This window comes from Otolemur garnettii, unplaced genomic scaffold (genome assembly GCF_000181295.1).
Source record: "Otolemur garnettii isolate 467f Iridium unplaced genomic scaffold, OtoGar3 scaffold00151, whole genome shotgun sequence".
Lineage (NCBI taxonomy): Eukaryota > Metazoa > Chordata > Mammalia > Primates > Galagidae > Otolemur > Otolemur garnettii.
The window spans coordinates 1,382,773-1,393,644 of NW_003852546.1; the positions used below are offsets into that span (position 1 = coordinate 1,382,773).

The window sequence follows — 10,872 nt, forward strand, 5'->3', positions numbered from 1 at the left end:
AGGCTATGTTAACCAGTTAGATGAAAATATTTCAAATTGTATATGAAAACACCACACTGTACCCCATGATTGCATTAATGTACACAGCTATCATTTAATTAAAAATATATATATTTTAAGGTAAAACTGATATACCAAAAAATTACCTGTATACCATATTATTAACTAAGTGTACCATATTGTATAGTAGATCTCTAGGACTTATTCATCTTACATAACTGAAACTTTTTACCCATTGAGCAACAATTCCTATCCCCCTCAATGTTTTTTTTACCCTGCTTTTTGGAGTCAGAATCAGATCTTATATCTAGACTCTGTGTCATACAATCAATTTGAAATTCATCTCTCTCCCTACAAGATTCTGAGTTCCCTGAGTACAAGGACCATGTTTAACAAATAGTTTTTACTCGTTAGCCCTGGGCCCAAGTTGGTAAACACTCAATAAATACTTTGAGGCTGAGAACAGTGGCTCATGCCTATAATACCAGTGCTTTGGGAAGCCAAGGGTGGAGGATCACTTGCCAGGAGTTGGAGACGAACTGAGACAACACAGTGAGCCTGTCTCGCTATGTTGCCTAGGTTGAAGAAAAAAAAAAAAAAATCAACCGGACAGGCTGGCATGCCTGTTCTAGCCACGTAGGTGAGGTGGGAGGATTGCTTGAGCCTAGAATTTCCAAGCTACAGTGACCTATGATGCACCACTGCACTCTAGCCTGGAAACACAGCAAGACCTTGCCTTAAAAAATCCACTCAAATTTGGCCAGGCATGGTGGCTCAAGCCTATAATCCTAGCATTCTGGGAGTCTGAGGCAAGTGGATTCCTTGAACCGACGAGTTTGAGACCACCCTGAGCTGGAGCCAGATCCCCTGTCTAAAAATAGCTGGATGTTGTGGCAGGAGCCTGTAGTCCCAGATATTTGGGAGGCTGAGGCAAGAGAATTGCTTGAGCCCAAGAGTCTGAGTTTGCTGTGAGCTATGATGCCAAGTATTCTACCAAGGGCAACAAAAGGAGTCTCCCTCAAAACAACAACAAAAAATCCACTATTAGATCTTGATGAGTAACTAAATACCTAATAGTAAAATAAGTCTCCAAAATCATCTAATTCAAAGCAATAATCTAACAGTTCAAAATTAAAGGTTGGGCAGGGTGGCTCAAGCCTGTAATCTAGCACTTTGGGAGGCTGAGGCGGTAGTAGATCCCCTGAGCTCAGGAGTTCAAGGACAGCCTGAGTAAGAGCAAGAGCCCATCTCTACTAAAAATAGAAAAATAAATTAGCCAGGCATTGTGGCAGGTGCCTGTAGTCCGAGCTACTCCAGAGGCTGAAGCAAGAGGATTGATTTTTTATTTTTTTTTTTGAGACAGAGCCTAAAGATGTCACCCTGGGTAGAGTGCTGTGGCATCATAGCTCAGAGCAACCTCTAACTCCTGGGCTCAAGTGATTCTCCTGCCTCTGCCTCCCAAGTAGCTGGGATTACAGGCGCCCGCCACAATGCCCAGTTATTTTTTGGTTGCAGCCATCACTGTTGTTTGCTGGGCCCAGGCTGGATTCAAACCTGCCAGCTTAGGTGTATGTGGCTGGCACCTTAGCTGCATGAGCCACAGGTGCCAAGCCGAGCAAGAAGATTGTTAAAGCCCATTGCTGTGTGCTACAATGCCACTGTACTCTACCCAGGGAAAGGGAGTAGGACTCTGTCTCAAAAAAAAAAATAAAATTTAGGGTGGCGACTATGGCTCAAAGGGGTAGGGCACTGGCCCCATATGCTGGAGGTGGCAGGTTCAAACCCAGCCCTGGCCAAAAAATGAAAAAATAAAATAAAATTTAAAGTGTTCTTATATTCTTGGACTAATCATAAACAAAGCCTTTTGCTACTTCCATTTAGAGCTACTTTTCTCCAATTCTCTGTCCAGGCATCTTAACACTGTATCCATACTAGCAGTCAGGGAAAGCCCTTAAGCCAGGACCACCTGCAAGGGTAGTAAAAGACTAGAAGAGATGCGCAAGGCCTGCTCCTGCATTCTAGAAGCTATTGCCTATCATAAGGGACAAAATAGGTAGTACAGTGGTTCAAAGTAAAACTAGGTAGGTTTGGAGGAAGATAATCAGTTGTGGTAGTAAAATGGTTCATAAATGTGTTATCTGAATGGAACCCTGAAACATGGACAGGACATTCAAAGGCGGAGTCTTGCAGGAGTGGCATATATTTTGCAGGGGAAGGGTTTGTTTGGGTCTTTGGCAGAATAAATGCACACTAAAATTAGTTATGAGAAAGAGTAAGAACTGGCTTACTGCACAGCACAGAAGAGAGTGTGTTTTGTTTGTTGTTTGTTTTGTCTTTGTAGTTTTTGGCCAGGGGTGGGTTGGAACCTGCCACCTCCAGTATATGGGACCGGTGCCCTACTCCTTGAGCCATAGGCACTGCAAGAGTGGTAAGATAAGGTAAAGATGTGTTGGTTGTGGCCACAGTTTGGATCGTCCTGAATGACAAAATATGAAGACTATACCTCATGTAGTTCTCTATGGAAAGCCATTTATGCTTTCTGGGCAGGAAGGGTAAGATTCACTCACTTCACAAAGAATAAGGCCTGATTTCCTCAAAAAGCGTGTTTCTATTTTTATAAAAAAATGCATGATGCGGATGGGTGCAGTGGCTCATGCCTGTAATTTTAGCACTCTGGGAATGGTAGGATTACCTGAGGCGGATGGATTGCCCTCAATTCACAATTTCAAGACTAGCCTGAGCAAGAGTGAGATCCTGTCTCTAAAAATAGCCAGGCATTGTGGCGGCTGCCTGTAGTCCCAGCTACTTGGGAGGCTCAGGCAAGAGAATCGCTTGAGCCCAAGAGATGGGAGGTTGCTGTGAGCTATGCCACAGCACTCTACCAAAGGTAACATGACAAGTGAGACTGTCTCAAAATAAATAAATAAATAAATAATAAAAAATAAAAAAGCACGATGCATTTACCCTTCTGGTTTTCAAGGCCTCTCAGTATCTGACTTCATGGTAACCTATCTAGACTTAGGTCTTGCGGCTCTCTAGCACACTTTCCCCTTCAGTCAAGCTGTCTTTTCACATGAACACAGTTCCCACTTCCACCTCCCTCTTTTTGCTCTGCACTTTTAAGTTCTACCTGCTCCTCTCAGGTCCTTAGCACAACAAAGCCTTCTGAGGTTCCACGGCCATCGCTTTGCTCTGAATCGTGTTTGCTAATAAAATAACCACACAATTTGTACTTAAAATTTTCTCAAAATGATCTGTTTTTCTGGGTATGAAAGCTCTTTGAAGGCAAAAGCCAGACTTGAAGCAACCTACACTTCTGGACAGATTCAGCAAATCCTACCACCTTCACAGAACAAAAATAAGGCTAATGGGAAACTTCGGAGGTTGCTGGGTTATCAGTCTGGCTCATTCTGCCATACCTTCCTTGTCTCAGCCAAGAGAAAAATTCTACAACATTTAATTCAAAGGCCTCTCAACTAGCTGCTCTTTCTATGAGTGGGGACAAATGAAACAAAATGTTACCACAGAAGATGGGCAGGGATTTCAATGGGCATTTGTAGAGTATTTTAAAATTTACCAATAAATTAAAAATATCATTGAGTAATATGCTAGAATTTTTTTTTTCCAAGATAAGAGTCTCTCTGTGTCACCCTGGGTAGAGTGCCACAGCATCACAGCTCACAGCAACCTCAAGCTCTTGGGCTCAAGAGATCCTCTTGCCTCAGTCTCCCAAAGTGGTAGGATTACAGGTGTGAACCACTGCACCTGGCCTGAGATATTTTATATTATTTTTCACATTAGGTCTTTGAACTCTGGTATATATTTTACAATTATAGCACACCTCCATTCATACCAGTCATACCTCTAATTTCTCAACAGCAACGCAAGGCTAAGGGGGTACTATACTGGAGAGCACAGCTTTACACCTTTACCACTCAATGTGTAAGTTTGAAGACCAGCAGCATTGGTATAAGTCTGGAGCTTGTCTAACCTAAGCAAGAGTGAGACCCTTTCTCTAGGAAAACAAAAAAACAAACAAAAAACCCGAAATACCCCCAAACAGAAAAAGTAGCCAGGCACCTGTAGTAGCCAGCTATGTATAGGAGGCTGAGGCAAGAGGATAGCTTGAGCCCAGGACAGTGAGGATGCTGTGAGCTATGACACTATAGAATCTGGCCTAGGAGCCAGGCTGACAGATTAAGACTCTGTCTCAAAAAAATAAAAAGTCTATAGCTTGTTAAAAACACAGCAATTCAGGTCCCACCCGTGACCCACAGAACCACATTTCACAATATAACATATTGTTATTATTCATCTACTTAAAAAAAAAAATTTTTTTTTTTTTTTTTGAAACAGTCTCACTATGTCTACTATATTGCCCTTTGGTAGAGTGCCATGTCACAGCTCACAGCAACCTCAAACTCTCGGGCTTACGTGATTCTCTTGCCTCAGCCTACCAAAGTAGCTAGGACTACAGGCTATTTTTTGTTGTTGTTGTCATTGTGGTTTTAGCAGGCCTGGGCCAGATTTGAACCCACCAGCCCCAGTGTGCGTGGCCAGTGCCCTAACCATTGAGATACAGGCACCAAGCCCCTACTTTTGTCTTGAGAGAAGTTTTCCAGGCCATGAAAGTCTCAAAATAAGTATCCCAGCAAAGAAGATGATAATCCAAATGTGTGAAGTTAGGAGCAGGAAAAAGCCCCCATTTATAATGACATTCTCAGAAAAGTTATCCAAGAACAGAACAGGCCAGACACAGTGGCTTACATCTGTAATCCTAGAACTCTGGGAGACTGAGGTAGGTGGATCGGATTGTCTGAGCTCTCGAGTTCCAGACCAACCCGGGCTAGAGCGAGACCCCCACCTCTAAAAATAGCCAGGTGTTAAGGCAGACACCTACAGTCCCACCTAGTTGAGAGGCTGAGGCAAGAGAATCGCTTGAGCCCAAGAGTCTGAGGTTGCTGTGAGCTACAATGATACAGCAATCTACAGAGGGTGACAAAGTGAGATTCTCCCTCAAAAAACAAAAATAAATAAAAAAAAATCAAAGAACAAAACAATTCACATGTTGTGAATGCTAATGTGGTGGGCCCTGTCAGAGAATCACTACAAAACCTCAGACTATTTAAATATCCTCAATAATAAACTTGGTGGAGGAAAAACATTTAATCTCTGAGTTCTTTGAGATTTTATAGTACATTATTTGAAGAACATAGGAAAAAAATCCATCTTATCTCTGCTGTGAATTTATAAATAAACTTAAAATGTTAGGAACTGCTTGTAAATAACCAAGTTCAACCTAAAAGAGGTCAAAGAATTATTATAAACCAGGTAGAATAAGAACTGGTATAAAGGAGTACAAATGGAAACCAACTGTGCTGCCAAGGAATTAAGTTGTTGGCATGCAACAGACCCTTTTACCTAACTTCAGAGTCTCTCTTTTCAATCAATAACTAAGGGAATAGACTAAACCAGGTCACTTTCCCTAATCCCTCGGGACTGTGCTCCTAGTTGCCTCTCCTCTTACTAGCAGCTCCAATCCATCTCCTCCCATTCTCTACTGGATTGCCGCTTTCAAATACTCAGTTCCTCTGAGCTCTAAACACACAATCGGTCATTCTTCATATTCTCTAGCTCTCCTTGCTTCAGTCAGGCATACCTTCTAAGTTTTGCCAAATCTCCTTTATGTGGATCAAAGCACTAGATTTACACATCATTCAAAAGTCATTTACATTTATTTCCAGGACACAATTTTTTACCCTCCAGATTATGAAAGTATATCAATTTATTTGTAGAAATCCGAAAAATGAAGCAATGAAGGATAAAAGATAATTCCTATACCTCATTACCTAACACTCTGATGTTATTTTTCTCAGTTTTTCATCTATAGCAGTATTTTCAACCTTTTTTATCTCATGGCACCAGCCAGTCCAAAAGCCTTTCCTATAACCTCAGTTTCTCTGACATCTGAGGGGATTAAAAACTCATATTCCTCCTTCATAGGCCTCTTTTCTTCCTTGGTTCCTGCCACTCCTGCAGGGTCTCTTCCTTGCTCTTTGAGTGCTCCTCTATCAGTCCCTCTGAGCATACTGAGGCTCTGTTCCTTTCTCTTTAGCCACTCCCTGCATTAGCCTTTTCATTTCTTTCTTTCTTTCTTTTTTTTGGAGAGATAGTCCCACTTTGTCACCCCTGGTAGAGTGCTGTGGCATCACAGCTCACAACAGCAACCTCCAGCTCCTGGGCTTAAGTGATTCTCTTGCCTCAGCCTTCCAAGTAGCTGGTACTACAGGCACCCACCACAACACCCAGCTATTTTTTGTTGCAGTCTGGCCGGGCTGGGTTTGAATCCGCCACCCTCAGTATATGGGGCTAGTGCCTTACTCACTGAGCCACAGGCGTTGCCTCTAGCCTTTTCATTTCAATTGTCTCTTCAGAGGGGCCTTTCCAGTCCACATCGACAATCCCAAAGTTTCACTGCTTAAAGCAACTCTCTTCATCTGGATCTTTGGTTGTCACCTCCAACTTAATGGCACTGGATAAGAAATAAAGAAACCTGGACTCTAGTCCCCAATCTGGACTGCAGTATCACTGTGAAATAGAACTCTTTAGACCAGATGTTTACTGTATTTCTCTATCATCTTGGCAAAACAGTGAAGCTTAGAAAAAAACAATTACCATTCAACCAACTTCTGGGGAGAGGATGGAGCAGGAGGAAGTTTCTTTAGACTGAGGCAGGGAGACCTAAGCAAGTAGGGGTGAGAAAAGAAGAAAGGGACAAAAAAGGCACCCAAGCACTTCCTTGCCCTGATTGGTCAGGTGGGAGGATGCAGGGGGTCAGCCTCCAGCAGGGACTTCAAGGCTACCCTGAGCACTATGCCACCAGCCTGGCCTGCATCCTAGGGAGCCTGCTGGATCTGCTGACTTCCTTCTCTTAGTCTCAGTATCATCTCTGCCAGGTCTATGTTGTTCAAATCAAGTTGTTTTTTTTTTTTTCAGACAGAGCCTCAAGCCGTCCCCCTGGGTAGAGTCCCGTGGCATCACAGCTCACAGTAACCTCCAACTCCTGGGCTCAAGCGAGTCTCCTGCCTCCGCCTCCCAAGTAGCTGGGACCACAGGCGCCCGCCACAATGCCTGGCTATTTTTTTTTTTTGGTTGCAGCCTTCATTGTTGTTTGGGGGCCCGGGCTGGATTCGAACCCACCACCTTAGGTGTATGTGGCTGGCACCTTAGCCACTTGAGCCACAGGTCCCGAGCCCAAATCAAGTTTTTAATGTAAACTCCCCACTTCATTTTATGATTTAATGTATCTTTACTCTCTCCATGCTCAACTCCTCACTTGTCTCTACCTCTTTTCCTTGCTTCCATCAGTCTGGGCTCTGCCCCCCATTACTCTATGGAGCTTTGAAGCCAGCAATGGCCCTTAACTGGCAAATCCAAAGGAGATTTTTCTTTCTGTCCTTACCTGACTTGACCTCCTGGTGGAATTTGCATTCTATTCTAGGCTTTATTCCAGAATTATGCCAGTCCATCAGTAAGCTGGGTATACTTGGGCCACATGGTCTTATCCCCTGCAGAATTGCTTTTACTGAGCTTTGTCTTGGCATTATGCCTTGGCTTACACTAAAGGATACGTGGGAGAAATTTCATCTGGAGTTAAATGCTTGGGAAATCTTTTCTTGAATGAAGAAATTTGTTCTGTTATTATGAGACCTATGTAACAGAATCATGTTACCTTTTAAAAAAAAAAAAAAAACTAGCTACTATACTCAGCTAGTTATTTCACTTTTTTTTTTAGAGACAGAGTCTCACTTTCTTGCCCTTGGTAAAGTGCCGTGGCATCACAGCTCACAGCAACCTCCGACTCTTGGGCTTAGGCAATTCTCTTGCCTCAGCCTCCTGAGTAGCTGGGACCACAAGTGCTTGCCACAACGCCAGCTATTTTTTTCCCCCAGTTTTTGGCTGTGGCTGGTTTTGAACCCACCACCTCCGGTGGCCTACTCCTTTGAGCTACAGGCGCCACCCTCTGGCTGTTTTGTTGTTATTGCTGCAGTTTGGCCAGGGCCAGGTTTGAACCCGCCACCTTTGGTATATGAGGCTAGCACCCTATTCACTGAGCCACAGGGATCACCCACTAGTTATTTCATTAATTTTTGTAGAGACAGGGGTTTCACTATGTTGCCCAGGCTGGTCTCAAATTCCTAGCCTCAACCAAGCACTGGGATTACAGGCATGAGCCACCACATTGGCCTATTTCTACAAATTCTTTGTTGAACAAGATGGGTTATACAGTTTGAAATCAGCTTGGCGCCTGTAGCTCAGCAGCTAGAGTGCCAGCCACCTAAACCGGAGCTGGAGGGTTCATATCCAGGCCGGTCTGCCAAACAACGACAACTACAAAGAAAAAATAGTCAGGCATTGTGGTGGGTGAGGCAAAAGAATCACTTAAGCCCAGAAATTGGAGGTTGCTGTGACTCTGACGCCACAGCACTCTATGCAGGGCGACATAAGTGAGACTCAAAAGCTTGAAACCTTCTCTACATATATATTCAATAAATAAATTAATAGTATAGAACATACAAAAATATTTAGAAACAGGCTGGGGTGGTGGCTCACGCCTGTAATCCTAGCACTCCAGGAGGCCAAGGCGGGTGGACTATCTGAGTTTGAGACCAGCCTGAGCCCATGAGTTAGAGACCAGTCTAAGCCAGAGCAAGATCTTGTCTCCAAAACATAGCCGGGTGTTGTGGCCAGTGCCTGTAGTCCCAGCTACTTGGGAGGCTGAAGGAAGAGAATCACTTAAGCCCAACAGTTTGAGGTTGCTGTGAGCTATATACCACAACATTCTACCAAGGGCAACAAAGTGAGACTCTGTCTCAAAAATAAACAAACAAAAAAATGATACAAAAAAAATCCACAATAAATATATCAAAAGAAAAAGAAGGCCGGGTGTGGTGGCTCACACCTGTAATCCTAGCACCCTGGGAGGCTGAGGCGGGTGGATTGCCCTGAGCTCAGAGGTTTGAGACCAGCATGAGCCAGAGTGAGACCTCGTCTCTACCAAAAATTGTTGGGCATTCTGGTAGGCACCTGTAATCCCAGCTACTTGGGAGGCTGAGGCTAGAGAATCACTTAAACCCAAGGATCCAGGGGTTGGTGGAGGTTGCTGTGAGCTATGATTCCACAGTACTCTACTGAAGGTCACAAAGTGAGATTCTGTCTCTATAAAAAAAAAAAAAGAAAGAAAAGAAAATGAAAGCAAAATTAAAAAAAAAAAAGAAAAAACAACATAAACTCAAAATTTGCAGAATCTATCTGAAGACTATAAAATGCTTCTAGAAGGCGTAAAAAACCTCACTGAAGTATCTATATCCGTGATTGGAAATACCAAATACCATAAAGATGTTTCTACTTTATGTAAAGTAATTTATAAAATTTGTCTGAAAAATAAACAAGATATTGAAGGTGGCAATAAAATTTCTAAAAAAAAAAAAACAACGTGACTCTTATATTTCCAAATATTAACATATTTTAAAGCCAAAATAGTTAATATCGTGGTACTATCAGTATCATGGGCACCCAATTTAAATAGAAGAGAGAACCAAATACTACCATATAAAAAGGCGCCACTTTAGGACAGGTGAGAGCAGTGGCTCACATTTGTAATGTTAGCACTCTATGAGGCTAGGGACAAAGTGCTGGAGCTCAGGAGTTGAGATCAGCCTGAGCAAGAGCAAGACCTTGTTTCTACTAAAAATAGAAAAACTAGCCTATAATCCCAGATAGTCAGGAGAGTGAGATAAGAGGATTAGTTGATCCCAGGAGCTTGAGGCTACAGTGAGATAAGATGCCACTACACTGTCTCAAAAAAAAAACAAAAACCAAAGCTGCCATTTTATTTTATTTTTATTTACTTTTTTTCCAGTATTTGGCCAGGGCCAGATTTGAACCTGCCACCTTTGGTATATGGGGCTGACAGCCTACTCCTTGAACCACAGGCGCCATCCAAGGCTGCCATTTTAAATAAGTGGGGGAAAAGAGGATTATTTTAGAAAAGGTTATCAGAAAAAAGAGGAGCTACTTGGAAAAAAATTGAGTTATCTTTGATCCATAGCTAAAATATATTCCATTGTAGTCTGAAATAAAGAGAAAAATAAACATGAAACCTCAAAAACATATAGATGAATACCTTTCTAAGAATGAAGAAGGTTTTATACTTAGAAGCATAAAGAACAGGAGAAAGCAGAGGAAACGACAGAACTTGTAACCACCTTACAGTAAAAAAAAAGTCTTACATATGACAAAAACAAAACTTAAAAAGAAAATGACTAAACAAGAAAAAAGTATTTGCAACATTTACGACAATGGATTAATACCTTTATCACATAAAAAATTGTAAAAAAAAATTTTTTTTTTTTTTTTTGAGACAGAGCCTCAAAAGCTGGCACCCCTGGGTAGAGTGCTGTGGCATCACAGCTCACAGCAACCTCCAACTTCTGGGCTCAAGTGATTCTCCTGCCTCTGCCTCCCAAGTAGCTGGGACTACAGGCGCCCACCACAATGCCTGGCTATTTTTTAGTTGCAGCCATCATTGTTGTTTGCCGGGCCTGGGCTGGATTCGAACCTGCCAGCTCAGGTTTATGTGGCCAGTGCCTTAGCTGCTTGAGCCACAAGCGCCAAGTCAACAACTGTAAATTTTATAAGAAAAAGATGGCTTGGGGAGGGGGGAGGGAGAAGGGAGGGGGGAATGGGTGGAGGGAGGGGGTTTGGAGGGATCACTTCTGAGGTTTACCTTATAGGGGTACAGGTGAATCTTTCTAAGAGTAGAATGTGAACGTTTTAAAGCAATAACTGAGAAAATGACATGAAGGCTGT

General features: G+C 42.7%; 1 protein-coding gene across 2 annotated transcripts in view; it reads right to left on the reverse strand.

Moving 5' to 3' along the window:
- The window catches only part of CTCF (CCCTC-binding factor), a 62,234-nt gene that overhangs the window by 28,491 nt on the left and 22,871 nt on the right, over window positions 1-10,872 (reverse strand). Inside the window, exon 2 of one of the 2 annotated variants that reach the window (XM_023518906.1) lies at window positions 6,386-6,532. The exons of the other annotated variant lie outside the window; for it this stretch is intronic. The gene's annotated coding sequence lies outside the window, so the exon portion shown is untranslated. The remainder of the gene's footprint in view (window positions 1-6,385; window positions 6,533-10,872) is intronic. 2 annotated transcript variants of the gene reach the window in all.